At 38.8% G+C, this 9,106-nt stretch overlaps 1 long non-coding RNA gene across 1 annotated transcript; it reads left to right on the top strand.

Moving 5' to 3' along the window:
• The first annotated feature begins 408 nt into the window (after positions 1-408).
• On the top strand, positions 409-6,651 carry LOC141541299 (uncharacterized). The gene is made up of 3 exons (XR_012481734.1): positions 409-604; positions 2,658-2,771; positions 5,682-6,651. It is a non-coding gene; the product is annotated as an uncharacterized LOC141541299 (long non-coding RNA).
• Positions 6,652-9,106: the final 2,455 nt, after the last annotated feature.

Here is a 9,106-nt window from a genome sequence, read left to right as displayed (position 1 = left end):
GAGCAAGGATAATAAAGACTTTGAGTTTGCACATGGCTGTTCCTTGAGCAAGCTATCAGATATTAAACTAGGATTCAAAAAATTGTACCTAGAGATCTCTGAAAGCCGCAGAGGAGGCAGCCAGGTAATTAGTTGTTACTGCAAAGGTCTGTGGCCTGAGGCTTTCTGACGTCCTGGGAATTAGGAGAGACTGGCGATGTGAAATATTGAGTAACGCTAGAGCAGGCCAGAAGCAGCCCCCTGAGGACATTTATGCTGCCCACGGGGTTATGGCAACTGGGCTGAGTGGCGGAGACAGAGTGTGAGCTTTTGTTTTTACTATAGTCCGGCCCTCCCACAGTCTCAGGGACAGTGAACTGCCCCCCCCCCAAGTTTGAGGACCACTGTCCTAGAATGTTCTGAAACCCATGGGCAGTTTTCCAAATGGTTCATAACTGTTGGTCAGTAACTGTTTCTAACTACTGTCCAAAACTGTCCAAGCTTTCCCCACAGCGAGGTCTGGGGAATTTGTGGCCCTGTGGCGACCTTGTGCAGCTTCTGGAGCAGCCTAAGTAATTACACTCATGTTGAGGACAGTGGTCCCTTCAGGAGGAGAGGTGTCCAGGTAGGTGTATTTCTTTTCAATTCATTAACTTCACTTCCAAAATAAAAACAACAACAACAAAAAAAAACTTAACTGGAAAGCAGAAAAACCATTGAAATAACAAAAAATATTGTCAAATCCCACCAGAATAACAGGGAGAATTCAAAAGACATAACAATTAATTTCCTTTTCAAGAAAATATTTAATAACAGAATTTTGGTTTTTGTTCTTTGTTTTCACAACATCCTGTGCATCTCTCAGGCTCATTAGTGCATCGGTTCTCATCCCAGCCTTGAGAATAATCTCTTTTATTCTCTAATCCTTGTTGCAGTATTAAAGTATACATGTTATTGCCTGTTGTAAGTCAAAGAATATCTCAACTACATTCACATTTTGTGATTGGAGCTATCTGAGAGAAACTACCCATCCTATATTTTAAAAATGCCACCTGAAATCACAGCCAATAAGTGGATTTTACCTTTGGAGATAAATTCTTTTGACATACAGACACTTTGCCATAATCATTCATCCTCTGTAATTATTCCTGTGGTTACACAAGGAGTCTCTCAGTTGCCTTCCTTCCATTTATTTTAATGATGAGTATGGAGGCAAAATGAAAAGGAGAAAGGAGGAAATTGGGAAACAATCTGAAAGAATTGATCACTATCATCCATTGTGTTGGAGAGGGTTCTGCTTACTGCTTGAAAAGCAGTGCCTGGGCTGTGCTACGTTAGGGCCTTATGGGACAGCTACTTCTTTAGTTGGGTGGATGGGATAGTTGTTGTAATAAGGAATTATAGCAGTTTGGTTGACATCTTTTCCCTCAATGAAATCTGCAACTGAACAGGGAAAGAAACAGGACAATTCCCAAGGCTGAGAATCAATCAACAAAGATTTAGCAATACTTGTTTAAGATGCACAAATTCCATTTTAAATGGGAGGACAACAAATACATAAACTAGAATCCACCAAAAAAATACAGAGTACAGAGACAGTCACATGAGAATGCATAATCCTAATAGAACAGCTGGAGTCCTGTAGGAAAGAGGTGTACAGGGTCATGAGGTTGATGGCAAGGAGACTAAAGGAAAGCAAGCCTCTGGGGGAGGAGAGTCGTAGAGGAAGGGCTTAGAACCTGCAGAAGCTAATGGATGAAATGTGGGCAAAGTAAGAGAAAAGGGTAGGGGATGACTGATCCTGCAAAGCTGGGTGCCCGGAGTAGAGAATTTCAGACAAGGGGAGAGTTTGGGGGACCAAGATTATGCAATGTGCTTTGGACACATGGATTTTCAGCTGCAAATTGGCTCAGATTCAACATGGGCAACAGAATTATATGGGAATTGGGAGCACAGCTGAGGAGGTAGACTCCAGCCCCATCAACATAGCTGGGAGTGTTTTGCTTAGAGATGACAATTGGGCCTCATCAGTTTCCAGGACATAGATGACTGGTGACACAGGCATAAGGGGGTCCTCCCCAGGGTCCATGACATAAATAAAGATCCAGTCAAAGAGCCAAGCAGGACACACAAGTCAGTAAAAAACCCAGAGATGGCAGAATCTGGAAAACTCTGAAAAGAGAGGGAGAAGAAAAGGCAGTCACTCCCAAAAATGCTGCCAGAGAGATGCTGAAGGAGGAGAATTAGACAGGGCTCTTTCAGCTTTTGCACTCCAGAGGTTATCAGTCACTGCATTTCAATGAGTAAAACTCATCTGAATGAGGAGGAGAGAAGCCAGAGTGCACAGAGTTTAGGAGAAAGAATAAGAAAAAACATTGATTTTCTACTGTGGTGAGACCCTGGACGAAGCCCTGGGGGTGGGGTGGATACAAAAGCCTGGGGGACCTCCCAGTCTCCATGGAAACAAATCTGCACCAATCAATGGTTTACAAGGAAAACTGAGAGTGTGTGGAGTAAGATATGATGAACTGAAGAACCACAATAAGGATTATACCCCAGGACCTAAAGGCTTCCCCCTTAAAGGATAGAAGGACCTGGGATCTGATATTCTGAAAGGTAAAGGTAAATGGAATGCAGCCAAGAATAAATTACTCCTCTAAACTGAGATTTTCTTTCAGAGAATAGATGGACATTCAGTGAATCAGGGTGACTTGCATTTATTGCTGATGAAAAGACCAGAGCTAAACAAATATTGAAAATCCAAATATTGAAATCAGAAGAAGCATAAAAAGGTAAGCAGAGCACTTAAAAAGTATAATTCTGTTATGGGTATACATAGAAAGTATATGTATAATTTCATATTACTGTTCCAATAAAAAAAATAAAAAAAAAAACTAGAGGTGAGAAGGGCATTATACTTGGAAAAAAGAGAAAAGTGGAGGGAAAATGAGGGAAATTAAATCTCAAGACGAAGCAACGAAAACCTTTTATAAATGAGGGAAAGCAGGGAAGGGGATGAATGTTTTGTGAATCTTACTCTGGACAGATTTGGCTCAAAGAGAAAATATTACAAATATTTGGTTTCCCCGAGAAACTTCTCTCACCTTACAGCAAAGTGGGGTAGGGGAAAAGCAAAAGGGGAAAGGGGGAAACTAAATAGAAGGGGAAACAGAAATACTAAGCAAAGGTGTAAGAAAGGGGGAGGGACTCTAAAGGAAGATGGCTGGTTGAGGCAAGTAGTGCTCCTAAGAAAAATACTGGGGAAGGAGGGAAAGGGGAAAAGGAAAGAGAAAAGTATAATTTTGGGAATAAGATGGCAAGGAAATACAGTTTTAACCATAAATGTGAACTCTCTCAATAAAAGGTAAATGGATAGCAGACTGGCTTCTATAATATATTGTTTAAAAGAAACACATTTAAAACAGAATGATACATACAGAGGAAAAGTAAAAGGCTGGAGCAGAATCTATTATGCTTCAGGTGAAGTACAAAAAAGCAGGGGTAACCATCCTGACTTCAGATCAAGCAAAAGTAAAAATATGTCTAATTAAAAGGAATAAGGAAGGGCACTATATATCTATATCTATATCTATATCTATATCTATATCTATATCTATATCTATATCTATATCTATATCTATATCTATATATCTATATCTATATCTATATCTATATCTATATCTATATCTATATATCTATATCTATATATATCTATGCATATATCTATCTATCTATCTATCTATATTGGAAAAATATAAAGGGCTATTGGATAGGGGCAGCAAAAGTAATAAAGGTGACAAGACTACCCAAGACTGGGTACCCAAATACACCTATTTATTTAGTGCTATGACAAACTCTCAACCTATTTTACTGACCCCTGCCCAAAAAAAAAAATTAATCTGTAAGAGCAAAAGGTCAATTTCAAGGGAATCAATTAAAAAAAATTGAAGGTGACCTCTGCTTTATAATGTAGCTTTAGATGTCATATAGCTAGGCCATTCAAACCATTTGGTACTAGATAGGAAAAAGAGCAGTTATCAACGGAATAGGTTAAGTTCACAGAACAAATTAGTTAATGACTATAGCAATCTAGTGTTTGACACAGATCTGGAACAGCTAGACCATCAAAACCATTTCGTACTAGATAGGAAAAAGAGTCATTGATCAGTGGAATAAATTAGGTTCACAGAACAAAATAGTCAACTACTATAGCAATCTAGTGTTTGACCCCAGCTTTTGGGATAAGAATTCACTATTTGACAAAAACTGCGGGGAAAATTGGAAACTAGGATGGCAGAAACTAGTCATTGACCCACACCTAACACCATATACCAAGCTAAGGTCCTAATGGGTTCATGATCTGGAAATAAGAATGATATAAACAAATCTGGAACAGCATAGGATAATTTACCTCTCAGAACTATGCACGAGGAAGGAATTTATGACCAAAAAAAAAAACTAGAGATCATTATTGATCACAAAATAATTTTAATTAGATTAGAAAAATTACCCAAGCATATGTTTTGTAAATAAAAAGCTATATGATAAAATTTTTTTAAAAGATAAAGCCAGCCTTGGTCCCTGAATCTCTGGCTCTCTGGCTCTCTGGTTGATTGGATGCCAAGCATATTGGCGGCAAAAAGTATTGACCTTGCTATTGTTTTTTTTACAACATTATCCCTTGCACTCGCTTCTGTTCTGACTTTTCCCTTCCCTCCCTCCACCCCCTCCCCTAGAAGGCAGGCAGTTTTGTACAGGTTTACTATGTTATATTATATCGCAGATACAATGTATGTGAGCAGAACCGTACAGTTCTCTTGTTGCACCAAGAATTGGATGCACAAGGTAAAAATAACCTGGGAAGAAAAACAAAAAAATGTAAACAAGTTACACTCATTTCCCAGTGTTCCTTCTCTGGGTGTAGCTGATTCTGTCCATCATTGATGAATTGGAACTGAATTAGATCTTCTCTTTGTCCAAGATAGCCACTTCCATCAGAATACATCCTCCTACAGAATTATTGTTGAAGGGTATAATGGTCTTCTAGTTCTGCTCACTTCACTTAGGATCAGTTTATGTAAGTCTTTCAAAGCCTCTCTGTATTCATGCTGCTGGTCATTTCTTATAGAACTATAATATTCCATAATATTCATAAACCATAATTTACCCAACCATTCTCCAATTGTTGGACATCCATTCAATTTCCATTTTCTGACCACTACAAAAAGGGGCTGCCCCAATCATTTTGGCAGAAGCATGACCTTTCTATTGTTGCCTTATATTGTCCTATATTGTTATACTACTTTGATTGTCCTATTTTTTGCTCAATAAAATAGAATTTTCATTTGGTGGGAGGGTTAATAAATGTATTGATTTAGAATATACTTTGCTTTATGAATCGTGTTTGGAGAGAAAAAGCAAAGCAAAAGGAACAACCATGGAAGAGAGAAAAAAAAAGTGACCACAATACATGGTGTTACATTTTTTTTCTCATTTTTTTTTTAATGCAGAGGGCATTTTCTGTCCAAAGACTATTAGGATTGCTTTGGATCACTAAAGCACTAGGAAGAGCCAATTCTCTCCTATCTGTCACAAATTCTTGTTATTTCGTACAAAGTATTCTTCCTATTTTTGCCACTCACATCCTTCCCTGTTTCCTAATTCCTTCTCCTTTGCTCATATGTTGCCTCCTTCATCCACAGACTTGAACCTGCCACTTGGTAGAAGGCTCTGCCAACAGACCCTGGAGGACCTCACTGGTATTTGACCTGCCCACATAGCTCGTGGTGTGAAAAAAAAGTAAATTAACTCGACCACCAGGCTAAATGTCTACCCTCCACAGAATGGGCCCCACTGCCTGGCAGAAGCTACCACCAATGGGCCAAGGCGTTCCTCTTCCTCAATCGACCTCAACTCTTCATCACGTATTGGGTAAAAAAAAAAAAAATTAAAAACGACAACAAAAAAACAGACAAGGTGACCCACCTTAACCCCTCCTAGGATGAATGTGTGTCCTCCAGAGACTTCACCCCAAAACCTAGAAGAATGCCAACAGGCCGAATGGAAGGCATTGTGCCATCTTTGGAAAAAGATCCTCCCCCCAAAAAAGACACCAATCACCCTCAAAATGTAGTCTGAATGTGTGACCTCTGCAGATGTGGTTCCACCACCTGGCAAGAAAGTTCCACAGATGGGCCAGGGCGCTCCTTTCCCCAGTTGATCTCCCCCCATTTCCCTTGAAAACCTGAGAGAACAGATGCCCAACATAAAGCTCCAGCATTCACTGTGATGCCAGCAGGTGGGCTGGCCTTGGCAGTCCCAACCCTGGAAGAAGCCAGTCTCTGAGCTGACCAATGACCACCCCACCCCTCTCAGCCTTCTCTTCCCTCAGGCTGCAGCACTTGCCTGCACAGGCTTTAGGCACTCCAGCCAAAGACCCAGGAAGAGGCTCAGCCCCTTATAAAGGAAAATTGCGAACACCAGTCCAGGATCCTGTTCACAAAGATGGTAAATTGAGAATCAAGAATTGCTAATTGTACATGTAGTTTCAGTCAGACTTGGTCCCCAGGTCTCTGGCTCACTGGATGCCCTAAACAGCATAGGTATTGGCTGTCCTGTTTGGACAATGATCTTATACATTAAAAATTGAATAAAATTTTAATTTTAAATTTTTTGTAGTGTTTAGTAAATTTACTTTTTATAAGCATTGCTTTTATGAATCATGTTGGGAAAGACAAATCAGAGCAAAAGGGAATAATCATGAGAGAGAGAGTGAAACAAAAACATAGCATATGGAGTTTTACATTCTTTCTCTGTAGTTCTTTTTGTGAAAGACTTTGGACAGCAAATGCCATCTTCAATCGGGATTGCTTGGATCACTAAAGCACTGAGAAGCAATTCTTTCCTAGCTGATCAATACAAATTCTTGCTGTTATTTTGTACAAAGTATTCTTCCTTCTGATTGTTCCACTCAGCATCAGTTTGTGTGAATCTTTCCAGGCTTTCTGAAATGAGCTTTTTCATCATTTCTTATGTAATGCTAACATTCCTTTACCTTCATATATTGTCACATCTTGTTCAGCCACTCTCCAATTGATGGGCATCTACCGATTTTCCAGTTTCTATCATAAAAAAGAACAACTACAACTTGGCACAGGGTCCTTTTCCCTCCCCTATAATTTCTTTGGGATACAGACTCCCCACCCCCCCGTAAGGCAATTGCCATTTCTCAAGGTATGTGCAATTTGATAGCCCTTTCTGCAAGGATCCAAATTGCTCTCCAGAATGGTTGAATCTAATGCTAAATGAGTGGATGAAACAACAAATTACAGAAACATTCCATAATTCCACCAAGAGAATTACAATCTGCAGCCAAAATAGTGAGTTCTTAAGGCAAATTTTTTTCTCTCCAAATAGGTATGTGAAAAAAATAGAGGACATCAATGACATGGACATGCAACTAAGCAAGTGAGGAAAAAAAGTAAAAGTCCCAATTAAATATCAAATTAGAAATCTCAAGGAGAGCTTAATGTGAAAATTAGAAAACGAATGAACTAATTAATGAGTAAAGCTAAGAGTTGGCTTTATGGGAAAAAGCAACAAAACAGATAAAACTTTGGCTAATTTGACAAGAAAAAGGAAAGAAAAAAATCAACATCAAAAATAAAAGGGCATAGAGAGCAATTTGGATCTATGCAAAAAATTGTGTATACCCTTTGATTCAGAAGGTTTTGTTCTGGGCTTCTATGTCCTAGAGATCCTAAAAGAGGGAAAGGGACCCATATGTGCAACAATGTTTTGTATTTGCAAGAAACTGGACATTGAGTGGCTGCCCCTAAGTTACAGAACGCCCAGATATGTTACGGTATATGAATTGTATGGAATATTAATGTTCCATAAGAAGCCATCAGCAGGTTGATTTCAGAAAGGCCTGGAGAGAGTTACATGAACTGATGCTAAGTGAAATGAACAGAACCAGGAGATCATTGTACATGGCAACAGCAAGAGTATACAATGATCAATTCTGATGGACATGGCACTTCACAATAATGAGGTGATTCAGAGCATTTCCAGTGACTTTGTGTTGAAGAGAACCATCTATGCTCAGAGAGAGCATTGTGGAAACTGAGTGCAGATCACAACATAGCATTCTCACTCTCCTTGTTGTTTGCATTTTATTTCTCATTTGTTTCTTTTTGATTTCATTTTTTTTTGTGCAGCAAGATAATTGCATAATATGTATGCCTATATTGGATTTAATGTATATTGGATTATTATCTAAAGGAAGAGGTGGGGACAAGGGGGAATAATTGGAACACAGGCTTTTGCAAGGGTTAATGCTGAAAAATTATCAATGTATATCTTTTGAAAATTAAAAAGGTTTAATTAAAAAAATGAAAGGGGGGAATTCACCACCCATGACAAAGAAATTAAAGCAATGATTAGGAGGTATTTACCCAAACTTCTGGCAGGAAGTATGGTGATGTAAGCAAAATGGATGAATATTGAGAAAATTGTAATTTTATCTTTTTTCCCCCTTTCTTCCCCTATATATCTTCCAGGCAGGTTTCAGTTAAGCACATATATTTTTATGTACACACAATGTGTTTCTGGATATAACACATTCATGAACCCATGTATGTATACAGAAAATGATCAGATGCATATACTTACATACATATGTACACATGTGTTCATATAGACATTCATAACAATGACCTCTAAAACAATTTTATATACCTAAGTATAATGTAGATTTCTCTTTTAATTGAATCATTTTTTAAGTTTGACATTGTGTGAGATGAAGGATTAGTACCCCTAATTTATTTTGTCTTTTTTTGTTTGTTTTGCTGAGGCAATTGGGATTAAGGGACTTGGTCAGGGTCACACAGCTAAGAAGTATCAAGTGTCTGAGGCCAGATTTGAAATCAGATCTTCCTGCCTTCAGAAACTATATTTTATCCACTGCCCCACCTAGCTGCCCCCACCCTTAATTGTTTTTCTCAAAAATCCTCCTCCCTACCCCAATTGGCATCAGAGGTGCTCAGAGCAGAAAAGCAAAAACAATTCATTATGATCTCAGGAGACAGAGCTCCAGAAGACTGCTGTGTCAGTACAGCAGGGGAAA

Source organism: Sminthopsis crassicaudata, chromosome 4 (genome assembly GCF_048593235.1).
Source record: "Sminthopsis crassicaudata isolate SCR6 chromosome 4, ASM4859323v1, whole genome shotgun sequence".
Taxonomy (NCBI): Eukaryota; Metazoa; Chordata; class Mammalia; order Dasyuromorphia; family Dasyuridae; genus Sminthopsis; species Sminthopsis crassicaudata.
Note: the sequence above shows the minus strand (reverse complement) of the source record. Positions and strands in the feature narration are given on the sequence as shown.